The 23,310-nt window shown below is 35.6% G+C and overlaps 1 protein-coding gene across 1 annotated transcript in view; it reads left to right on the top strand.

Annotated features, from left to right (window-relative positions):
* The window catches only part of MECOM (MDS1 and EVI1 complex locus), a 276,588-nt gene that overhangs the window by 2,343 nt on the left and 250,935 nt on the right, over positions 1 to 23,310 (top strand). The gene's annotated exons all lie outside the window — the stretch shown is intronic.

Raw genomic sequence — 23,310 nt, 5'->3', positions numbered from 1 at the left:
AAATGAAAACATCCTGAAGGAAATAAATATGTTTTTTATAGTTAGCATTTGGAAACATGGTATATGGCCATCCATATAGTATGGAGTATAAGCAAACAAATGTCATCATATGACATGTTCATTGTATTTTCTTTGTTGGAGGGCTTGGAAGATTGGAGTAGATATTTCTTTTCTTCATTTTGTGGCTGAGTTAAATTGGTTTTACTTTTGTTCTACATGTTTATTTAGCTCTGTGTTCTGATATATTTTGCCTCCCTTGTGATAACCCTGCTTTGATTCTATATGCTTCCAGAATGTGAGCACCATACTGAATTCTGTGATGACTCTTTATATTCGAATTGATTAAATGAATAATTCACACATAAAAATGACAGCAAAAAACAATATGAAAATCAGTTGCTAGTTTAATCATACTTTTCAAGAACCCCTCTGACAATATCTAAGAATAAGAAGTTATGGTCTGATTACAAAATCTAAGTAGATTATATTTCCATGAAGATAGGTAACTATGTTATTCTGAGTTCATAATTTTTGTATAGGTTTCAGTGGATATATATACTTTCTGTTTAATTTTATAACTTGAAAACTTCTGTAGTTAAGTCATAGAGCATCATTGTTTTTGGAAAATCTGGTGTATATCTGAAAAATTTGTAGGCAATTTCTATATTAGTAAGAAAGAGTTTCGAAGATGTGCTTAACCTTCAGTTTCATAGTATTCCAGTTAGAAAGTGGATAAACTAGATTTATTTGGTATGTTCTTTTAATATTTATGATCATTAATAGAATATCTGGTCAACTTTTTAAATTGAAATAAATATGCAGAGCATTCAGGACTAAATTTCAAATATTTGTCCCTTTGCTTTATATGTGTCCCCTTGTGAAATCGATTTTAGGTGCTGTAATAACAATTCTTGTTAAAATTCTGAAATGCCAAAAGTTAAGAGATAGTTTTGACATGAAGACAAGGCAGAAATCCTTCCTTAGTTTTTTTCTTAGCTACAGCTCTGCTAAAGTTGTGGTTTAGCTACATTGACTTTAGACACATATATTGATAAGAGATTTTAAAAAACTCACTGTAGCATAAACTGATATGTGAGTTGAATACATTTTAAACCAAATGCGTAGAACTTTACGTCATTATTGTTCTCCTTAAAATAATGTCTATAAACATTCTAATAATAAGTAACTCATTAAACTTTTATTACAAAATCTCTAGAGTTAAACAACAAGTGCAGTACTGCTCAAGATTATCCAGACGGCTCGGAATAAGACAATCTTATTAATCAAATTATTTTGCAGTTACAGGGTTGGTAAAAGCAGGACTGTGGCTCTTCAAACAGGATACCTACGAAATAGGGGAAAATTCTGCATTGAGAGGAAATTAAAAAAAAAAAATTATTATTTCTTTCTTCTTGGAGTAAAATGTCTTCAATATATACACGGACAAATATTTACTTTGCGAAACACAAAATGCTTCTTTTCATTACATTAAAACTGAATAATGTTTTATGGCTTGGAATTCGAGATACCCATAAAAATAGTTTGTGACTCTTTGGCTAAAGGGCACTCATTCCTGCTCTCTCCTTCAAGACTTCAGTTTTCAATTCAGTAGTTTTCTTCACCATTTTAATGGTTACCTTCACTTTTGAGAGTGTGGATTGTCTGCTCTAGATGTGTTGTGAACAAAACCAGAGAAAGGGCTTTTTGGCAAACTTGATATCCATGGAAGAACAGTTGAGTTCTTCATTCTAGGTTTTTTTTTTTTTTTTTTAAATCTTACCCTAGTTAATACAAAATCCAATCATGATCACCAAGGGCACTTTCACACAGGCATTTCACCCTACTTCTGCATACTTAGTTTTCACTGTTCTCGTGTCCTATTTGCCCTCAAATGTAGCTGATTTTATCTCTGTTTGGTTAGACAGATAATTGTGATTAACTAGTATAACCTCTTTTTTGATACTCCTTCAATTAAAAAAATAAAGGCTTTAGGCCAAGGAAAATGATCATAAACAGAGGAAATCCAGATTTTGCAAACAATTATTGAGTACCTTCTGTGTGTCAGATTCTGTACTAAATATTTTCTCAATAGAAGCCCAGCCTCTCATGACTGAATGAATCATTGCAATCTCCAGTCTATTACGATCTTTGTTCTTTTTTCCCTACAAATCTCCCCTCCTTGTTCATTTCCTGTATACCTGTATAATAAATTGTATAACCATCTGTCCAGTTACTCAAGCCAAAAAATGGGCCATCTTTGTCTTTACTCCTTCCCATATCAACCATGATTCATAGTTCCCTTCTCCTATTAAGCTTCCATTCTTTGCACACATTGGTCTCCTTACCTGGGAACCTCCTTTGCTTTCCATCCTTAAAAATTTTCTATTCATTCTTCAAGTTCTCTTCTTCTCTGACACCATCCCTAACCTCTCTACTCACAATTTAGTATGCTTAAATGTTGTCCCACCGTAGCAAGAGGAAAATCCATATACTAAAGGACTTTGAGTGTTGTACAGCATCCAAATTATTTGCTTAGCTTCCCTCCCTAGTAAAGCAAAATTTCCTCGAGAGCTTGCATAGCTTGTATTTTCTAAGTGTGGTGTTTTGATTATGTTCTGTGGTGCCTGTGGTGCTATCTAATGCTAAGTACATTACTTGAAATAAGTAGACTGGATTAGTTGGCTCAGGCTGCTGTAACAAAAACAGTATAGACTAAGTGGCTTAAACAACAGAAATTCATTTTCTCACAATTCTGGAGGCTAGGAAGTCCAAGATCAAAGTTCCAGCTAATTAGGTTTCTGGTGAAGTCTCACTTTCTGGCTTGTAGATGGCTGCCTTCTTGCTATGTCTTCATATGGCATTCCTAGGTGCATGCGCGCGTGCGCACGCACACACACACAGAGAAAACTAGCTCTTTCCGGTGTCTCTTCTTATAATGACGCTAATCCTATTAGATCCGTACCCCACCAATGTGACCTCATTTAACTTTAATTGCCACCTAAAGGTCTGATCTCCACGTAGTCATACTGGGGCCTAGGGCTTTAATGTATGGGTTTGGGGAGGACTCAAAAGTTAGTCCACTACACAAACATTTAACAAATAATTGGTCAATAAAAGAATGAGGGAAAGAATGAATGAATGAATGTAAGAGGTAAGGAGTAGGGGCTGAGTTAGTTCCATGGAAAAAGCTAGAATCTTGACTTTAGACGGGTAGAATCAATTCTTAACTCTGCCACCACTGTGTAATTCTAGGGAAACTACTCAAAATCAACTGGTTTCTGCATTTTTATTCGATCAATGGGCAAATAATAACTGTTACACGTCATTAGTTGTTATATAATAAAATGAAGATATGGTAGTCTTTTCAAAGAAAGCTTTAAAAGAGAAAGCTCAAAGATCATAATTAGGGGCTACCTTTCTGAACCTTATTTAAATAATTTTGAAAATTATTTGTTTATATTTTAGAGAAATAGGATATTTTTGAAAATAATTGTTTACAGACCAAAATATACAATTTGTGAAAGCAAGGCATAGATATCAAAAACAACATAGGTATGATTTCTCTCAAACCAGTTTTTTGATTTAATAGAGAGAAACTTTAAAAATAATATTAGAGTTTGGCAGGGGTTACTACTTTGCTATGCATAGGACTTTTTTTTTTAACAAGAAATTCTTCAAAGATGATTGTCTCTAGAATCTGAAAAGAATTTGTGACAGAATACTTCTTCCTAGGTTTAGAATTTTAGATTTACTGATTGAGGGAAGAATAATAAAAAAAAAGAAACTCTATTGGTTCAAGATGAGAGTTTTCTGTATGTTTCCTTCTAAAGATGACCCTTACGTGATAACGTGGGAGTTGTATGGCAGAGCATAAGGGGGCTGGCTTCTGGAGTTGGAATTCCCAGGCTCAAATTCTCCTCAGGGCTCTGTCTGCCAGCTGAGTGATTTGGAAAAAGTTACTTAATTTGCTCTTTCTCAGTTTATTTATATGTAACATAGTGATAATAACTGTACCTATCCAATTAGGGTTGTTACCAGGGAAAAATCTGACACTGTGTGTTAAAAGCCTGTCAAAGAGCCTACTACTTGGTAGAAAAACTCAATAAAGGTGAACAACAACAACAACAAAAGTGTGGCTAAAATAAAGATCTAGCACAGAATCCTTAGATAGGAAAAAGGCCAATTATGTTTTATTTATTGATTTATTTTTATAAATTATTGCTCTCTCTCCCACTTCTTGTTTCCTAGAAATTCAATTATCTCCAGGATGGTCTAATTATGTGACTGTGGGTTTATTTGAAAAGGAAGCACTGATTGTTTCCTAATTAACAATTAAAACAAGGATTCAGGACAGATTCATAAATTTCTTTTTAAGCTAAGGGTAATTTGGGTGGCATTTTTTTTTTTTTAATAGTCTGACATAGATCATTGGAAAAACAGTGAGAAATTTTGTTTCTCTGGAAAATTATCATTTAGCACATTTTCTTTGCCTTTATTATCATTGGTCATCACAAAACTCTGCAGGTAGGTGTAATTACGTCAGTTGACAATGAACCTATCAGGTGCCAAGCCTTCTGTTTTATCCATCTTGCCCAGAATTGCTCCAGATTATTTTGATCAGTTACTAGGTCATACTAGGTATGAACTTAGCTTTTCTTTTTATCCCTTCAAGCATACACGCATTCAGACATTGAAAAATAATGACATGAGTGGACAGTAAATTTCTCTTATGTTCTGTTAAATAGAAAGGAAAGAATAGTGGAAAGAGATTTTACTGGAGTCAGAAATTTATTAAATAATTTTGATGCAGTGCTTTGACAATACATTATATTCTAGCAATGTAATCCTGAAATGTGATATTACAATGAATATGTGCCTCCCTATATCATTTTAAAAGAAATAGTTCTCACATTTATAAGTTTGATTTTGAGTTGTGCAGTGATGCCTTACCTATTGAAACATGCAATCTATATGTTAGCTGAAACAGGAATATCCATTAAAACAACAACAGCAACATCGTACTTTCAAGATACCTAACAACCGAATTCAGATTCAGGAGGCTGACAATCACATAATGTATGGTTGGTAATAAAGAAAAACGGGGTAATTTGGGATTTTAAAGATATATGCAGATATCTTTGAATGGCAATATTTCTCCACTATATCCCTCTAGGTCTGCTTGGGCCAAAAATGAATTTTACTTGGTTTTTCAGAGAAAAATATTTATTCATTAATGAGAAAACAAGTACCCTTGACAAGTTGCATATTCTTAAAGCCAGACATCTAAGAAGTGAAGGCCTTTGTCTTAATTTTGAAATGAATTGATTCCAGGAATCCAAAAGAGTGTCTTTAATGGGTAGTTAAAAAAGAGGACTAATAGTAAATGTACATGACCATAAAACCTTACATACAAAGTATTAAGTTTTTGCAATATTATTAAAAAATGGCAAATATGATTTGGATATTCAATTTTACTTTGTGAGGAAATAAGAATTAAGAACATGCTAAGAGAAAATATGAGGCTTAGTTAATATCACCTTGAACATGATTGTCACTGGGGCCCAAGAAGATGTTATAGATTCTCTTGGAATATAATGAAATCAAGAAAAGAGGACACAATCTGTTTTATTTATCTCTGCTTCTGTCATACATAGTAGAAACAAAATTGCTAGTTGTTAAAAAAAATAGACATTTACTCTCCAGAAGCAGGAAATATCTCTAGTTTTGTCTTGGACTCAAGAGAGACTCCTCTTTTTTGTGAAGAAGTCAGAAGTCCCCTTATCCCCTCTCTCACCTATGCTCTGTTAATACCAGGGAGCTTGCTCATCTTATATTTCTTCTATAAAAGGCACTAATGGAGTTCAGCATGTCTACTCTTCCTACTGCTGTTTTGACAACTTAGTATTTCCAAAGTGCTGTCTGTGATGCGGGCAAGTCTGATGTCAAAAACTTGTAATTCCCCAAGTGTCAGAAGTCTTTTGCTTTACTCTGCCTGCCTTGGTGATCAACTAAAATTTGCATGTGAATTACTCAGTCTTCAAAAGAATATTGGGTGATTTCCTTCCAGTTAGGAATCCTCATGTAAATTGTTAGCATATCCCACAAAATGCTTCAAAATGAGTTTCTTTTATTATTTATTTGCCCCCATACTTGCATGATTATGGCTTTCCTCTTTAGTCACTAAATCAGTAGTAGATTCAAAATAATGAAATATTCAGGAACAGTCTTTTTAAAATAGATTTGACAACTGGTTCAAGGATTCGGTCAATCCAGGGGCAGAGATTCTTTTTAATGCTTCATTACTCTAGAGCATTTAGTTGGGACCATGGGATCAGGATATTCTCTTCTCTGAGCTTTTTCCTTGAGTCTAAGTTAGAAAGCAGTGGGAAGTAATGGAAAGCAATTGATTCAAATCTATTTCAGAAAGATAAAAGAGTTGGTGCAGCTTCTCTTCTTTGAAGTTTGTTCAGTATAGCAATATGGAGAGAATTTTTTCCAAAAATGATAGATAGGTAGTGTGGAGAAATGTGGACACTAAGGGTACTTATATACTATTTCAGTTAAGCAGTAAATAAAAATTTTTATTAATGTAGCACTTAGCTTCTCAGAGTTTATTTATATCAATAGAACTATACAATAATTTTGATGAAGTACTTCTCCTTATACAGAATTCTGACCAAGAACTTAAAAAATGAATTAGTATTCAGTTAGAGGAAAATTCAGTAAATAAATGCCATCTTCATTTTTTTCTCTGGTACATCTTTTGGCCTTTTGCGAGGTAGCTAAAGCTGAAGATAGGTAAATATTGTATGATTTTAATGAATATTTTCTACATGGTAATAGAATTGTCAAGTCAAAAAAAATCACAAAAGCAAGAAGTGGTTAGCTATCATTATGACAAAGAATAAGATAAAAAGACTTTTGCCTGTGTATGTAGCAAATAGTTACCCACAGCTACCTGTCAGTTTGTCATTTCTTTCAAGTCGATATTTGATTTAATAAGATTTTAGTACAGTACAAGAAATTTGACAGTGCCTCTGTTATAAAGAAACTTTTGCTTGTACTAACAGAAGGTGAGCAAACATTACACAGAAATAGCTTGCCTCACTTAGGAGCTCACACCATAGCTAGGTCCCTATGACCAAAGGAGAAAAATCTCAGAGATAAGCTTCTCAGAGGAACATTCATGGACAAGGACAAGACCAGTTCAAGAACAATGAGAAGTTTATTCTGTAACTGTTGGTCATGTCACCTGCTTCCAATATCTACTACTTCCAAGTTCAAACCCTCTCAATTATTAAGCATTTATCCTATCTGCTTTCAGACCAGACTTTTATTTCACCCATTAAATGCTACCTAAGACACAGAAAATCATTTGTTTGTACCACTTAACCTAATCCTAGGAACTCTGTTGTAGAATGTCATCTAATACAGAACAATGTCTCTGCAATCTATACTGCACAATCTTACACACACACACACACACACACACACACACACACAATGCTTTCTTGAGATTTTTAATCGATCATCTTAGAATCTAAATTTTATATTTTAGATCTAAGTATTTTAGATTATGATCCCTGATGCTTTTTCTATGTAGCCTATATAGAGTTGGATGCCTTATGGTTCCACTTTGGCAATCACTATAGTTTTAAAAAAAAAATCCCAGTAACTTCTCCGTACCTCTAAAGAAATTAAAAAACAAAATAAATCTTTTTTAGAAACATCAAACGTGGATTCTATTTATCATGTTCTGAAAAACTTAAATCTTTCTCTCTATATATCTCTGTCATTTACTTTCTTACTCTTTCAATATCTTACACACCATGGAGATGCTGCTCTCAAAGACTCTCCTCATAATCCAGGCCTCTGCCTCTGTCTCTGCCTCTGTCTGTCTGTCTCTTTATATATGTGTATGCACACACATACACACACACACACACTAATCATGTTGATGAACTTATTTAATAGAACCTTTTCTCACTGAAGTATTACTGAGTATGAGTTACCTTGCATCTGGATGTGGCTAATAAACAAAGACCCAGATGTTGAGCCAGAAAGGAAGAGTCTTTCCTCCTAGGGGCATGATGGGGAGAGGATGATGACAACAGATACCTCTGCTCTGAAATCTCTCTTCTTCTTGCCATATCTACACCTAGAGTTTTTCTTATGTACAGGAAATAAGCATGTATTTTCCATGACTTATATTTTCTGTGACTATTGGCCAGTCATCTCCTGTCACAGATCATCAGGAGGTGAGTACCTCTGTGCCTCCTACCAACTGGCTGACAGTGGTATTTTCCTTTGACACTGCCGCTGACCTCTCAGGCTGCCCAGGTATGCCTGGCATGGCACAGAAACCTCAGTTGGTTGGCAGCCACAGGTGTGGATGATTTGTTTTTTCTTTTTTTATTTGTTTAGATTCTTGTAGTAATTCAGCAGGTGTGTGATGCCAACAGAGAGAGTCTCCAACTTGGCCCAGAGGCCAGCTGCCCTTAAAAAAAAAATGTTCTTGTTGGTCTCGAAATACTGCCAGCTCAAATCCTGATTTCCTGGAAACCTCACCCAAGGGCAAGACTCTGCCTAACTGTTGAATTAAGGTAAGCTCATCTTAATAGATGAGCATGAGGAGTTTCCTTATATAAACCCAATTTACAGGTAGGAGCAGGTTACCTGGCTCTGTCCTCATTTTTTTTTTTTCCTTATGTTTTCTTTTTAACTTGAGCTGGTATCAATCCAATTACAGAGATATAGGAAATCCTGGAGTTGACTTCCAAAGAGACATAAACTGTGCTAGGATGCTGTTGTTGACATATAAATTGTACTTATTTGATTAAGACTAAACTGTAAGGGTGCAGATGGAGAGCAGTTCTGTGTGGATTTCCTCCATCTCCTTGTGATCTCCTCAGAAAGTCACTAATCCTGGGACTCAATCAGTTCAGTACAGGGCAAGATAAACTGGGAGATCATTTCGGACCTTGTCCAGCCTTAGTAAAGGGTGGAAGGAGGTTAACTATGTTGATACTGTCTGAGGAAACCAGATAGCTAGAGAAGGAGGTAACCAAGAGCCACTGCTGTCAGTCTAGGTCAGCAGTGTGCGGCTAGAGCCATCAAACCCTTCCCTCTCCTCACCCTCCTTTATCTAGCGAAGCACTTGCACTGTGGCTTCTCTTGGCCAGGTTATGATATCTGAAGAAATAGATACACACACCTTAGATTCCTCAGTTTTCCTTTGTCACAGACCCTTCCACAGTTTTTCTCTTTAGAGTTAAACTTGGGGTTTATTTGATGTTGGTTTTATTTGCATACACATAATGCAGGTGGGAGTTTGGGAGACAGGAGGCCACACAATGATTTGCCCTCTGGGCCCTATATCTTTCTGAATATCGGCCTTGGTTATCTATTCCCTTTGGGTAATGCAAATGCACCACAGTGCAAATGTCAGAGGAACATTTGTCTTGAAGGGCAGCAGATGGGATCTGTAAATCATACTTGGGGAAAGGGGGTGTCACATGTGAGTATCAGATAGTGAATAGACTAGTCTTTCATCCTGCATCTTAACCTTTTATAATGCAGATATTTATGTTAACATACATTTGATCTAATGGCACTAGCCAAAGAGAACTGATTGTAATAATCCAGAAAAGTAAACATTAAACATCGTATGAACCATTACAATCAGTTTTACAGCTGTTATCCTTTTGTAGTGACATTTCATATGTTTGTCTTTAGCTATTGCTAATATATTATTTTAATCATAGCATCTCTTGAGAACCTAATTCTTCTATAATAACAAAGAAGTGAGATTAAAACCCTTAAGTTGAGCTCTAGGATTGAGAGTGATCAGTCATATGTCCAGCATTTTATTAGAACTTACTTTATATCCAAGTCATTTCTCCTCTTAAGAGACAAGGAGGATTAAAAATAGCTCTGTTGCCCAGTAGATGATACTCAAAAAGAAAAAGAATTATCATTGTGTTTAATAAGAGAACTGACAAGCAATCATAATTCTTTCCATTAAGTAAATACATTAGAGAAATTTATTATGAAATGACACATTATGCGAGCCAGGAATCAAAGATGACATCCTTGCATTAAATACGGTAGATGCCATTAAGGAAAACAGTCAATATGTCACCAAGCCACGGCCTGTAAAAATTAAATTGATTTGGTAAATGTAAGTAAGATAGATCTGTTTGCTTTCATCATCAATTTTGAGTGGGTGAACAGGTGATGTCACCAACCTGGGAGCGATAAAGATGCAGGACCATCTGGAAAGGCAGGTGATGAATGGGCAACTGCTTTTGGATAGTGACAGTGCTGTGGTACTTTGTCACTTGGGATGCAGTACTTAATAACTTTTCAATACCATCATAATAAATTTCTCTGCCTTATTAATATAGAAATGGTGAGTTATTACCATGATGGCGAGTGTAAATAACTGGAGATGCAGCCGTCAAAAGCTGATTGTTTGGGCATGTTTCTTTAAGCAACACAGTTGACTTGTGATAATCAACCTATGTCTATACCAGTAGAGTTTATTGCACTTGTCAAAGGAAAAAGTAGTATTATTCAAAATTATATGAAGTCGTAATAAACAAGTTTAATATATTATCAGACTTTTCCTGTAAGTTTTCAAACATGAGGCAGTAAATCATTTTTAATAATGTTTTTTCATGTAAAATAATGTCCTTATGCGGTAATAATGTCCTTTCTTAACTATTAACAAAACAGTCGACTTCTTTGTATGTGTTTTAAAGGGTATTTTTATTTGTACTTTTCAATCATTGGAAACCTGCAAAATGAAATCCTTTTTCAAATAAAGAGCTAAGGCAGGAACTTCAGAACGTTTCATTAACAAGCTCGAAAGTTGCTGAGTACAGGCCATGTCACACATTTCCATTTTAATTGAACAGATGTACTTAAGGGTAAACCACAGCAAACGAAATACAGACAAAATTATAAACACGTGTCACTAAGAAGTAGGCAGGAAAGAGCCTCTGATGAGCATCTGTGTGTATTTTATGAAGCCAAGGACTGCCACTTCATAAGTTTGTCACTGATGTCTCCAGTTTAATGAGGAGAAACAAAATATGTAGATAGGTGTAAGTTGAAGATGAATTACTAGATCAATCACTTAGCACCGTTCAGGGTGTCTGTCATTGCGCGGTGGGAAAATAATTAGATCTGAGATGCTTTTCTTATTCATATACCGGTGTTCAGTCTGGGATGGAATATGGAAAACTTCCTCTTTCATGTCACTGTGGTCTTTATATTGTTTCTTGGCCAGGCTGACTTTTAATTCTGACATTGTCTTTCAGGCTGCAGTTTGCCAGCCTCTTAAATGAAATGCCTCTCCACCATTTCTATTACTGCTGAAAAGAGAGCCAGCAGTCTATTAACAGGCAATAAAGTTCAGGAAGCCCAAGACTCATTTCTTGGGTCAGAGGTGAAAATTGCATACTAAATGAAACAAAGGTGTGCCTTGATCGCTCAAGAAGCAGCACTAGAAAGAACACACGTGTTGTTAGCTAGAAGTCTCCTACTTAAAGGGAAAAGAATAATCGTAATAATGTTGGCTGATGGAGTTAAGTACTCAGTTGAGAGAAATTATATCAACCTGACAAATAAAGCCTTCACAGGAGATAAAGTCTCTAATGACCTTAAATGCATATATTTATCATTTAATTCAACATGCCAATTCCCTTAGGCTTTTGACCAATGACATTTCCCCTAAAGTTTAGAATTTTTTTTATTAGCCCAGAGAATAATGGCCATTTGTCAGAGGGTTCCAAAGCTAAACGCAGTTGGAAGCAAAGAACAGGAGAGAAAAAAAATGGCTAATAGTCTTTGTACCTTAGAGAATATTAATACGAAGTTTTATTGATGCAAGAACTGCAGTGTTTCGTGGCTGAACAGTAGGTGGCAGACACTGTAGTGAAGAAATGGGGAAATTTTAATCTAAGCTATTTTCATCTGATTTCATTAACTTCCAAATATGTCATCGGTGTGCACAGCACATGAATTTGCAAAAAAATAAGAATACTAAAGAGTTATGAAATGTGCTAGCTGAATGTAGAAAAATCAAAAAGATCCTTCAGAAACAGAAGCAAAAGATCTAACATTTCATCAGGTAAAGTGTGTGTGAAACAGGAAAGCCCAAAGAATAAAGGGGCCCTTGTGCATGGTGGGCTTTTCCTCACTGTTTTTCTTGGTTTCAACTTGATGAAGTGTATTAGTGATATGCGCGAAGCACTGTGACTCCTGTATGTCCCTTTGTGAGATTGTCCATGCCTTTGTTTGTGCTGTCAGTCAGTTGTTCTTTCTCTTGGGCAGCCACATTGGTAACCACAGGATCTACTTGCAAATAGATTTCTGTAAAACCATATTATCCTTCAGCCCTTACTACTCTTCCCCACCCCCTTCCCTCAACAATCTGGCCATTCATGTGTCGTGCCTCCCTTGCTTGCTTCTTTGTCATACGTCTAGTGATTTGTGTTTCAGGGAGGCTGGTTTAGACAGTGCAGTGAACACCGACCTGGGTGCCAGGAACCTTGACTTGCCTCAGCTCGGACTTGGGACCTTGGAAAAGTCACCCGGCTTTGCCCTATGAAGTCTTACTGAGGTCTATTCTAGCTCTGACTTTCTGAGTCCGTATTCTGTCTCATATGTTCGATCTTTACTTCTTTTTATTCTGCAGATATGCTCTATATTGTCATAGTTTTAGAGATTTTATTTGGATTGGGGCCTTATTTTGCTCTTTGTACCCTGGGAAGAAAACAAATTAACTTTAAGTAGAAAATGAATGCTCAGTTTGCAATTTGTGTTAAACTTGTATAGTAATGTCTTATAAACCTGAAATCAGAGCACCTTTGATATGTACATGTCTCTTTGGATTTTATATTTTAGTAGAGAAGGCAGCTTAAGATCAAAACCTTGTTTTAAAACGAAGGTAATTTGATCAGAGAGAGGATTCTATTCCGAGCCATCTCTGAAAAGGTACAGGTACAAATTTTATTCTGCTCTTAGGGTATGACTTAGTTCAGCCTCAACTGTATACTAAGGCAACATTCAAAAATTCCATTTGGTTCTCCCAAATATACACAGGTGTCATGGGCTCTCCTCCTCCTTCTCCTCCTTCTGCTCCTCCTCTTCTTCTTCCTCCTCTTTCCCCTCCTCCCCGCTCCTTCCTTCCCCTTCTTCTCCTCCTCTTTCTTCACTAAAAGAGGCAGTATAATATAGGGGCCAAGGAGATCGGATCTAGAGACAAATGGCCTTGGTACAAATTCTCTCTCACTTGTGACCATGAACAAGTACTTAACTTTTTGCCTCTGTGTCCTCATCTGTAGAATGGTACTAACAATAGGATTTGCCTCATAAGATTTTTGTGAAGAGTAAGTATGAAGATTACATTGTAAAGTATTGTAAAGGGTTAGAGTGGGGCTTGGTATGCCATAGTAAGCACTTCAAGGCAAACTGATTTTAATAATCCTTATCACCACCATCATCCCTACATTGGAGGTGCTCCTTTCATCCTCGATGTGAAGGAAGGATTGGGGAATACAGTCTCTGGTGTTGGAGCTCATTGGTTTGGTAGAACCATCACTTTGAAGAATTAAATATTGCCCTTGTCCAAGTAGCACTGGCAAGTGGCCTTCCCTAGACCCAACATATTTGGACAGCTGGTGGCTGTTTCAATGCTTTTCTTACTGAAAACTCTGATAAGTGTTCCTAGACAGTACTGAGGAGGAGGACCAGGGTTTTGACTTTGTGTCTAATGAACTTAGGTTCTTGTAGCATGGCAAGGTGGGGTCGAGAGAGGTAGGAGCTCAACATTTAAGCCTTCGCAAAGTGTTCCCCTCAGCCCTAACTCTCTTGATGTATTCTTTCTTTGAAGGGCTCTCTCTCCTCTTTACTTTTCTTTATTTTCCTCAGCCTTCAACACTCCTGTGTGTTGCAGACTCTGTACCCTAGGGCTTCAACCAGATAATAGGGCTGGTTCTCTCTAGAGGGTCAAGTGTGAGTGGGTCTGTGGAGTTGGGGAAGATAGCTGTGCTATTATTTCAGTTTGTGCTCTTCTTTGGTAAGGACTGTGGTGGTATCTTTTCTGAATAACCTAAGAACAAACATACCTCAAGACAGTAAGTGTCCGTAAGGCGGCAACATCTAATCTTAAGTGAGGAAAGCACACTCTGCCTATTGACAAAACTTTGACCTTGTTCCATGTGATATAACAACCCTGGCCAGCTTGTGAATTTGCTTCCTTCCCGGGCCCTACTCCACCAGTGGGACTCTCCACTAAGTGAGAATGGCTCAGAATCTCTGAGAATAATATTGTAACTAAATGTATTGTGATTAAATGTAGGGAAGTATTTCAGATAAGTGGAAATACATATCCTAATATTTTTGTATATTCCTATGTGTTTATTCTTAAATTTTCTTTAAATGATGGTACCTGGCGGGTCACTGGGGTCCTGAGACTTTCTGGGCAGAAATTTGGGAATTCATAGATCAGACTCTGCAGAAGACCCATTATGACTTCTCACATGTAAAATTTCACTGTTTACCGTTGCCTTTGAACATTTGAAATACAAGAAATATTGAAAGTTGTGGTTTATTTTTCCTTACAAAGAAATACCGAAGTATGTGTGTGCTGTTGGAAATGGAGGCTAAGCTCTCTGATTCATTGTATATTAGAAGGAGGATACTAAAATTATTTGGTTGAGTATTTATGGTTGCAAGTAACAGTAGCCCAAAGTCGAGTTTGCCTGAGTGTGGTTAGAAACTTCCTGAAGGAAGAGCTTGAGGGGTAGGCTTCAAGCAGGGGGGTCTGCTTCTCTGGGGGCACAGTTACCTCTCCCTTCAGTGCTTCTGACCATTACACATAATGTTAATATCTTCTAACTTCTGCAATGTGGACTAAATGGTCACAAAACAGCCGCATGCTAATGATTCTTTACTTACACAAACTCTGCTATAAACTAAGATCTCTCTTTGTGTGGGGGCCTCCGTTGAGAACAATCTGGATTTAGTAATACACTTAATTGGAAGGTTTAATAAGAATTTAGGACTTTGCTTTCTTTTTTTAACTTGGAAAAGGCAGTAATCTCGAGAAAGCCAGATGTGAATACGATTTTAACTAGAGAATTTTCACTTTCTTTGTACTGTCCAAAGGATGGAAATTCTCCTTTGAACACATTGATTCTATAAGAATATTGTCAGTAATATAAAGGTTGAAGAATAGTTTAGTTTGACTATAGATGAGCCTGGCTAAAAAAATATGGAAAATACTTGATGAAATCATGAATTGTTATGATTTTCATTACAGAGCTCCATATGGACCCCTGAAGGTTGACTTGTCAGGAACTTTATGAAGGGTAATATGGTGAGGATGTATATAATGTCACTTGGTGAGCTTGACTCAAAAGCGTTCATTTGAAGTTTGATTCCTTCCTCAACCACCATAACTGATTGATCGAGACATGGATCTCCAGTTGACTTTAGCTTCTGCTCTGCAAATCTTCCATGAACCTCATTGAGAGTCTGAGATGCAGTTGTAAAGTATGATTGAAGAGTTTGGGTTTCTATGTATAGTTCAGCTAAGTACCTCAGAGCACTAATCCCCAATTGCAATCCAAGTGGTGTTGAGAAGGGGAAAAAAGTCATTTTGCCTTCAGTTTCTATGGGATAGGATGAAAGGTGCTTTAATCCGGTAAGGTGACACTTAAAATGTTAGAACTTTTAAGTCAAGAAAGGCAGAATTGTTATGGAACATGTATGTTATAGACATACATAAACATGATCTTTTTAAACTGAATTCTGGTAGACTAGATTTAGTGTGGAATGGATGGGGCTGGAATATTAGTTGAGGGAAAAAAAATGAAAAAGAAGCATTATGCCACAATAGGATGTTACAATTCATTACCAAATTTGGGAGAGGTTGAAAATATAGCATAAATTAGGTAATTTTCTACCATCAGCTGCCCTTCACCAAGACTCCATCAGCTGTGAATTTATTTGTCATCATTTGAAACCATTTATGTTTTCAGCCTTGTTACAACTTTTATAAGTTTATTCTAGTCCTTTGGAAAACTTTATCTATATTTACTCTTAATTTTAGAATCCAAATACTTCCTCCCTATAAGACCCCTGGGCTTAGGAGTTTAGGAAGGACAGAAAGACTGCCTTTGGAGAGTTATCTTTGTATATACTTGTCCTAGGGCTCTAAACACTTCCACCATCTTTGTCTTCTGTTCTATAGAAAGAAAAGGTGATTTTTTTTGTGTGGCTCTAGATAAAGCATACACTCCTTGAAGTAATAAGCTAGATCTTAACTACAGCATATGAAACAGGGCCACTCGTAGGCAGATTACAAAAATGTCAGAAGAAAATTATGTAGTAATTTTGGTCTATCTAAGTTTTAAAAAATGAGTGACCCTGTATTTTCTGGAAGAATGGAAACTTCTATTTAATATAAGACCTTTGGTCATTGAGATGTGTCAGAAAACGTACCCTTTATTCTGAAGTGCCATTGTGTTAGCGTTGAAATGTAAAAATAATAAACAGCTGACATTTTAGGCACAGACTAAACATCAAGCAAATGACATTACATCAAAGCTCTTGAGAGAGTTACAAGATGACGAGATGCCAAAGGAAGAAAACTGAGAAACAAAATCCATTTGCAGCTGAGGAATTGTCAGTATAAGCGCCATTTACCCAATTCTTACATTAGGGAGGTTTTGCTCGTATGGAAAATCATTTTTCCATTTGAATTTATATAAAGCAAGAAGAAAGGTTGTTTCAAAATTCATCCCTATTTTCCTATTCACTAATTAATTAAAATATTAACTCCACAAGTATATAGTGCATGTCCACCATGTGTCCTTGTGAAATGCAGCAGAGGAATACAGCAGTGACTAATACCAGCTTACCTTTCCTCCCCCTTTTCTTTTCCTTTCAATTCTTCCTCTTTCCCTCTTTATTTTCATTTGTTTTCTTTTTTGTTCATTGTATATTTTCTTACCCTTAGCCAAATGTCAAGACAATTCTCTTTACCTAATAGTTTTGATTAAATTAATTGGTTACTATCTAATATGTGTCACCTTCCTGCAGAACAAATATTCACAGGGTTTGACTATCTGCGGACAGTCATTTTGAGGATGCAGGTGGAAACACACCTGTAGTTAGTCACTTATGGGGCATTTGTCTGTACGTGAAATTATTTGCAGGTGTTGCGCATGTGCTTATAAAAAAGGAGGAGTAGATATTTGAAGGCCAGAAGAAAATTTGCCTCTTAATTAATGTTATTTTCTCTCTTCCCTATCTCTTGGTTACTTAGAGAACAGATGCATATAGTTTTAAGTTAATGTCCCAAATGACTGCGAAGAAGAGATAGAAATGTAGCTTTGGCCGTTTTATGTGGTTCATAAAAGCATTCTTTCTGGCTCCGAGGATCCATTTATATTTACACTTTATGGAAAAAAAATGCTGTAAAGTTTTCTAGTTTAGAGGACAAAATCGCTCATTAAAAATCAGTGATATGTAGTGTTTTAATGAATTTTAGCCATGGTTTTAAGGCTGTTGTTATGTAGCTGTTAACTTTCCCAGTGGCCCTAATAAAGAGCACAATTATCTAAACTATTTGATGATTTCCAGTGTGTATTGGTAAACTATTTTATAAATTTTCATGAAAGCATATTAACCATATATCATATAGCCTGGCATTAAAAATAGAAACAGTGAGAAAATCAGCAACCACGGTCCCAATGCTCTGTTGACATCAAATTTGGTAGATTTTTAAAATTCTGTGATCATTTTTCTCCTTATGTGACACTACTCTTGTTCATTCTTCAAAAAACATTTGCCTTAGCGTGGGGAATTATAGATAATTTGATGCAACAGGTTTAAGTTACCATTTTCATAGTGAAAAGAATAGCTTAGCATGATCCCGATTTTCCTTGGTTTCCTCCCATTCTCCAAAGAAGCAGAGGTATTCACAATTCTTTGTCTAACAGTTTTATAATGTCTTAAGAGATTAACAGTGAGCATGAATGAGGGCCTACGGATTAGACAACAAAAAGCCTGGGACGTCCACTACCTTACTTGCAAATTTTACATTTTCCAGCATTGCAGAGCGAGTATAGAAACTAAGAAAAGATAATAAGTACCAGAGTCTCAAAAGTGTTTAGTGATTCAAAAAATTCAGATGACATGTCAGAACTGACAGACTGATGGAACCGTCTGTGGCCGGGCCCACTTTTTTGTCTTATGTTAAGCTCTCATACTGAGTGAATGCAGATGTTATCACGGTACCCCAGACAGACAGTCAGTGAAATGTGACAAGCTGTCAGCAAAGTTACACTACGTTGATTTTGTTAAAATATCCACGAGCTTTATAGTTTCTCTTTATATAAAAAACTCTTACCTCATTGAGTCAAGAGAATGGAAGCTGTTGGGGATATCCCTTGTGCTTTCATCATCCTCAGGGTACCTTGGGTTTTTTGTCTGGGGAAATTTCACTTAGCAAATTAAGTAGCAGTGCACCCCAAATACCAAATCCTAAAGTATCTCAGAGTAATTTTTTTTTCTCCACTTGTTCTAAAATTTTTTAGCTCAATTTACATTGTACCTCAACACTTTGGCAAAGAATGTTTCAAGATCAGAAAGAGTGAATTTTCTTCATTTAAATTGGGAGCCAAGATAAGAGGTTAAAAGTCTGAAGGGCCACTTTAAACAGAAAGCCTTTCTTAAAAGAAGTTTAGGCGTGGAAAATGAAAATGTGAGCTTAATCAAAAACTAAGAGCTCGGCTTCTACTCTTTTTATTTTTAAACACTGAAAATCAACATTGGCAAGTGAAAAGTCTCCATTGAAAACAAACATTTGAGGAGTTCATGAAAATCATTTCTGTTTCATATATGGTTTATACATTATGATTTTCTTAGAAATTGAGGAAAAATCATAAAGAGAAATTCTAGAGGATCTGGAATTTTTATTTAAAATACTTATATCTAAAGATGAGTCTTGCTTATTAAGTGATCATTTTTTGACATCAATTTCAGATTAAATTTAACTCAGGAATTTAAAAGTCAGAACAAGCAAAAACAATAATTGAGCAAATTTAATAAAGGACATTCATTTGGAAAATGCTGTCTTAACTACATTGCTTTTAGTGATACAGTTATCACTAAACTGGAGAAGTCATCGGTTTTGACATTTGAGTTGAACATAGCAGAGTTTATGTGTAGCCTCTGGGTGCAATAATTGGATGCCTTTTACCCCATCTTGAAGGGCCCCTGTTGCATGTAATTTATTTAACTTCAAATTGCAAATTGTTTGGTAGAAGATTACTTTGCAATCCTAGTTTCCACAAATTAACCTTTGTTTATACATTCACTTTTGAAAACTGAAGGTGAAAGGAAAACATGAGCCACACTCGTTTTGTTCAATTTATATTGTCACCGAGGACATTAACATACAATGAGAAACTGTTCTGTGATTTTGAAAAATGAAAAGTCAAGACATTGTGACGATAGCATCTAGCCCAGTGTTTTTGTAAAATACAGAACTAAATAATCAAACGAAATTATGCATATGGAGGAAATGATTTAGAATATGTTTCGCTGCTAATCGCACTCATGCTGAAGTTTTAAATTTCATCTGTCTGCTCAGATCTATTGTGAGCCATTAAGTGGCTTCCTTTTTTCCCCGACAAATTGAATGCTGCAACTGCAAGGAGCTCTTTTGTTCTTTTAATTCAGTCAGCATGGAAATGATTTTCTCATTTCAGGCCCTTTTCTGTCCTCTCTTCATTGTGTCAATAAAATAGAGTTGTGCAGAGCTGCTCTAATCAGCTTAGAGTGCTAATTCATTGCTCCGGGATGCTATCTGTGTTTGGCTACAGGTGGGCACTCTAAGGGGTCAGTCTCCAGGGGAGTGTAATTGTGTGTCTCCTGGGGCTTGTTTGCAGAATGACCTAAAGCCGAAGCTCCAGCTCGGGAAGGGGGAAAAAACTGAACAAACATATGCCCATGCAAACATATACAGCTGTATTTTCATGGTGACCATTCACTTGGTCTGACATTCTGAGATTGTGACAACATTCCTTGCATTCTACCTATTCTCAGTCTTCTATGATTTTGCCATAAAACACGAGTTCTTTTCAATTTTGCACACGTTTCTTAAGGATATAAGCTACATAGATTTTCCAAGATACAAGTTAAAGGCTAGGTTAGGATTTAACTTAAGGATTATACGACCAAACTAAACTAAAAAAGAGAAACAGAAACTGCCAATTTTGGCAAATGTATTCTTTTGTGTCCCGTGAAAGTAGCTTAATACATAAATATGGGAATATTATGAACTAGTAAATTAACTTTATGGGCAGTGAGGAATTTCTGGCAATGTTGGAGGAGAAATAATGATCATTTGTTTGGAATAAGGGGAAAAATTGCTAGAGATGAGGTTTTTCAGAATTAACATGTTCTTGGGCAGTCCGTGGGGATGGCAAATCTTTTGCGGATTATTGTCAGTGTGAGTGTCAAAAACATGTTGTGACTATGATCTTATTTACTGGGTTTGATATTTTTGGTATTAGGATTAAGAAACGCCATAACGTCTCCTTTTTAGTTTTTCCTAACAATATTTTGATTTTTAAAAAACTCTCAGTACGCTGGGATTAATTCCACCCTCAATGGAAAATTTTCAGGACTTCATTACTCAGGTCATTATATAATAACCTTAAGCAGGTTTACAAAGTAGAAAGGAAACAAGCGATAAAAGATTTCAGCCATGTGAATCTACCGGTTCACTATAGAAGGACTGAGCAAGTATTTTTCATTTCTTAAGAAACTTAACACTTGTTCAATATATTAGAAAAAAAAAGTATCCTGCTTATCCACAGAAGAATTAGGGTGAAATGCTGTACCACTTTGAATAATTTGAGAAGAAATTTTGTAGTCTTATTGTAATAAATTCTAACTTTAACAGCATGTCAATTTACAGAATTTATATTGTTGTATATGAAGTTTTGTGTCGGGACAATAATTGGCTTATAGAAATACAAGTTCGTAAAATGTACATAAAAGCGAAATAAGGTTATCTTCCACAAGTTTAGAAGACATTATTTGGTTATTTAATTCTTCTTGCCCTGTCTGACTAATGTTTCAGCTACATAACATAGCTGGTTTGGTTGATCTCGTAACACTGCTGTTTCCTGAAAAAAAAAAAAAATCCTGAATTTCACTTAGCTATTTACATTTATTTATTTAGGATTAATTTGGAGTAACATCAGGAGATGAAGGAGAAAATATGGCAACTCATAAAAGTGGTCTTTTAAGTCTTTCATTTTTTTTTCTAGTTAGCAATGTTATTATACAGGGCTCCAATATGGTCAGAATTTAAGTTCCTTAGTCTTAACTAGAGTAGATTCTTCATTTTAATGATGGTTAACTATTAATGACTTTCCTGACATAAGCAATTATATTTTCAGGCAAAAATAGTTTCATTATTATATTCTGAAATTGATAATGTAACTGATTCACTTAATTTTGTGTTTTAAAAGTGCTTTTGTTTTTACTTCCCATTTAATTTTCCTAGGAATTCCCCCCCCACCCCGCCCCCCGGATAACTGAATTTGAGGTTGTTTTAGCGTTAGTTATCTCTTACAAATAGCCAAATTATTTGGATATGCTATAGGCTTACGTAGTATGAATCATTCAACTAGGAAGAAAAACTGATATTTCAACAACTTGTTTTGGTAATTTTTATCTTTATAAGACTACATTCTAACTTCATGAAATAAATTAAAATCAACAATGTAACTTCTCTTTTGAAGGGAGAGTCAAAATCATGTTAGCACAGTGTTGGTCCAGATAGCAAAGCTCCAACTCTCATTCAGTTCAAATGGCCCACCAAAGAAAGTGGAGAGTAATGAGACTACATGTTTGAAAGGGTCTTTTTAAAATTTTTTTAAAACAAATTGCATTCTCTCCTCAGTCATCTCTTTCATAAATAGATGTAAGATAAATGTTGGTGAAATGATTTGTCCCGATGCCCTATGGAAGAACGCATGGGGTTGGGCTCAAATGCCTATTGGATAAAATGAAGTTGGCTGTCTTTGTTATTTATTACAATTGTCAGTTTCAAGGTTTATAATAATGTCGATGATCTTTTCATTCTTTGAGTGAATAGGACTTGAAATTAGACATTAAAAGTTTGAGTTGAATAGTGGAATTAAATTATTGGATTGGTTTTTCTTCTACTACCAACTTTTAAAGCCATAGAATGTTTTCGGGGGAAAAAATACAAGGAATATTTCTATGTATGTGCTTTGAGCTGTTAAGTAGAAAATTGTACGCTATTCTAAACTATTACTGTTAGAATCAAAAAGGTAATTTCTGGTAAAGTTAGGTAATTACCCAGATAGACACTTTAATATGTGACTCCTACTCGTTTTTAGATATCCAGCTTCATGTATCATTTCTTGTGTAACAAATCCTTTGTATAATTTTTCCGAAAATGACGAGCTTCAAATAATTATTAATTTAAACTCCTGAGATATATCTCTTTAAATCCAGTGTGGTAATCTTCTAGTAGAACTCAATTATTTGCCCCCTGACAGGAGAATCTACTTGTTTTAAATAAAAGTAACTATGAATGTGTAAAATGAAATATAAAATCAATGTAAAATTGATCAGATTTGAATGATTCTCCTCTTCCTGTTTTAATTAAAAAAATAAAAAGCATACTTTTGTTAGTTCTGTGGTTGAAAAAATAGGCTGTTTGGAGGAGCTTGGCTTCCACAAAACAATTTCTAAAATAAAAGCTTGGCATTCCTAAATAAGAGGCCATCAATGCAATTTTCTGTGATTCAGAGATGAATGGGATCCGTCCATTATCAATTCCTCAATCAGGAAAAAAAGGAAATTAAGTTCCTAATTAGGAGAATTTGGACTAAAGAGGTGGGGCATTGAAGGGATGAGGAAAATTGAGAGGTGGTTGATGCCATTTCAGACTAATGATAGGAGAGGAAATGAAGAAGGGGGTGGGCCGGAGTTGAGCCTGAAAGGTCAGTGACCTTATTAGGACAAGAGGAGTAGTAGATCTTCAAAAGCTTTTACCTGCCATAGGTTAACAAGGAGTCAGGTTCTGGGGATGGGCAAAGATGCAAATACTTGAGTAAGAGGATGATAAAAATTAGATTGCATATTTCTAGAAGGAAAACATTTGAATGTTGGAGAGAGAAAATGATAGTTATCAGCTTTTAAACTATTATTTCTTGCTTATATTTCTATGTGCTATTGAATGTT

This window comes from Pteropus vampyrus, unplaced genomic scaffold (assembly GCF_000151845.1).
Source record: "Pteropus vampyrus isolate Shadow unplaced genomic scaffold, Pvam_2.0 Scaffold12, whole genome shotgun sequence".
NCBI classification, from domain to species: domain Eukaryota; kingdom Metazoa; phylum Chordata; class Mammalia; order Chiroptera; family Pteropodidae; genus Pteropus; species Pteropus vampyrus.
This window is presented reverse-complemented; position numbering and strand designations above follow the sequence as displayed.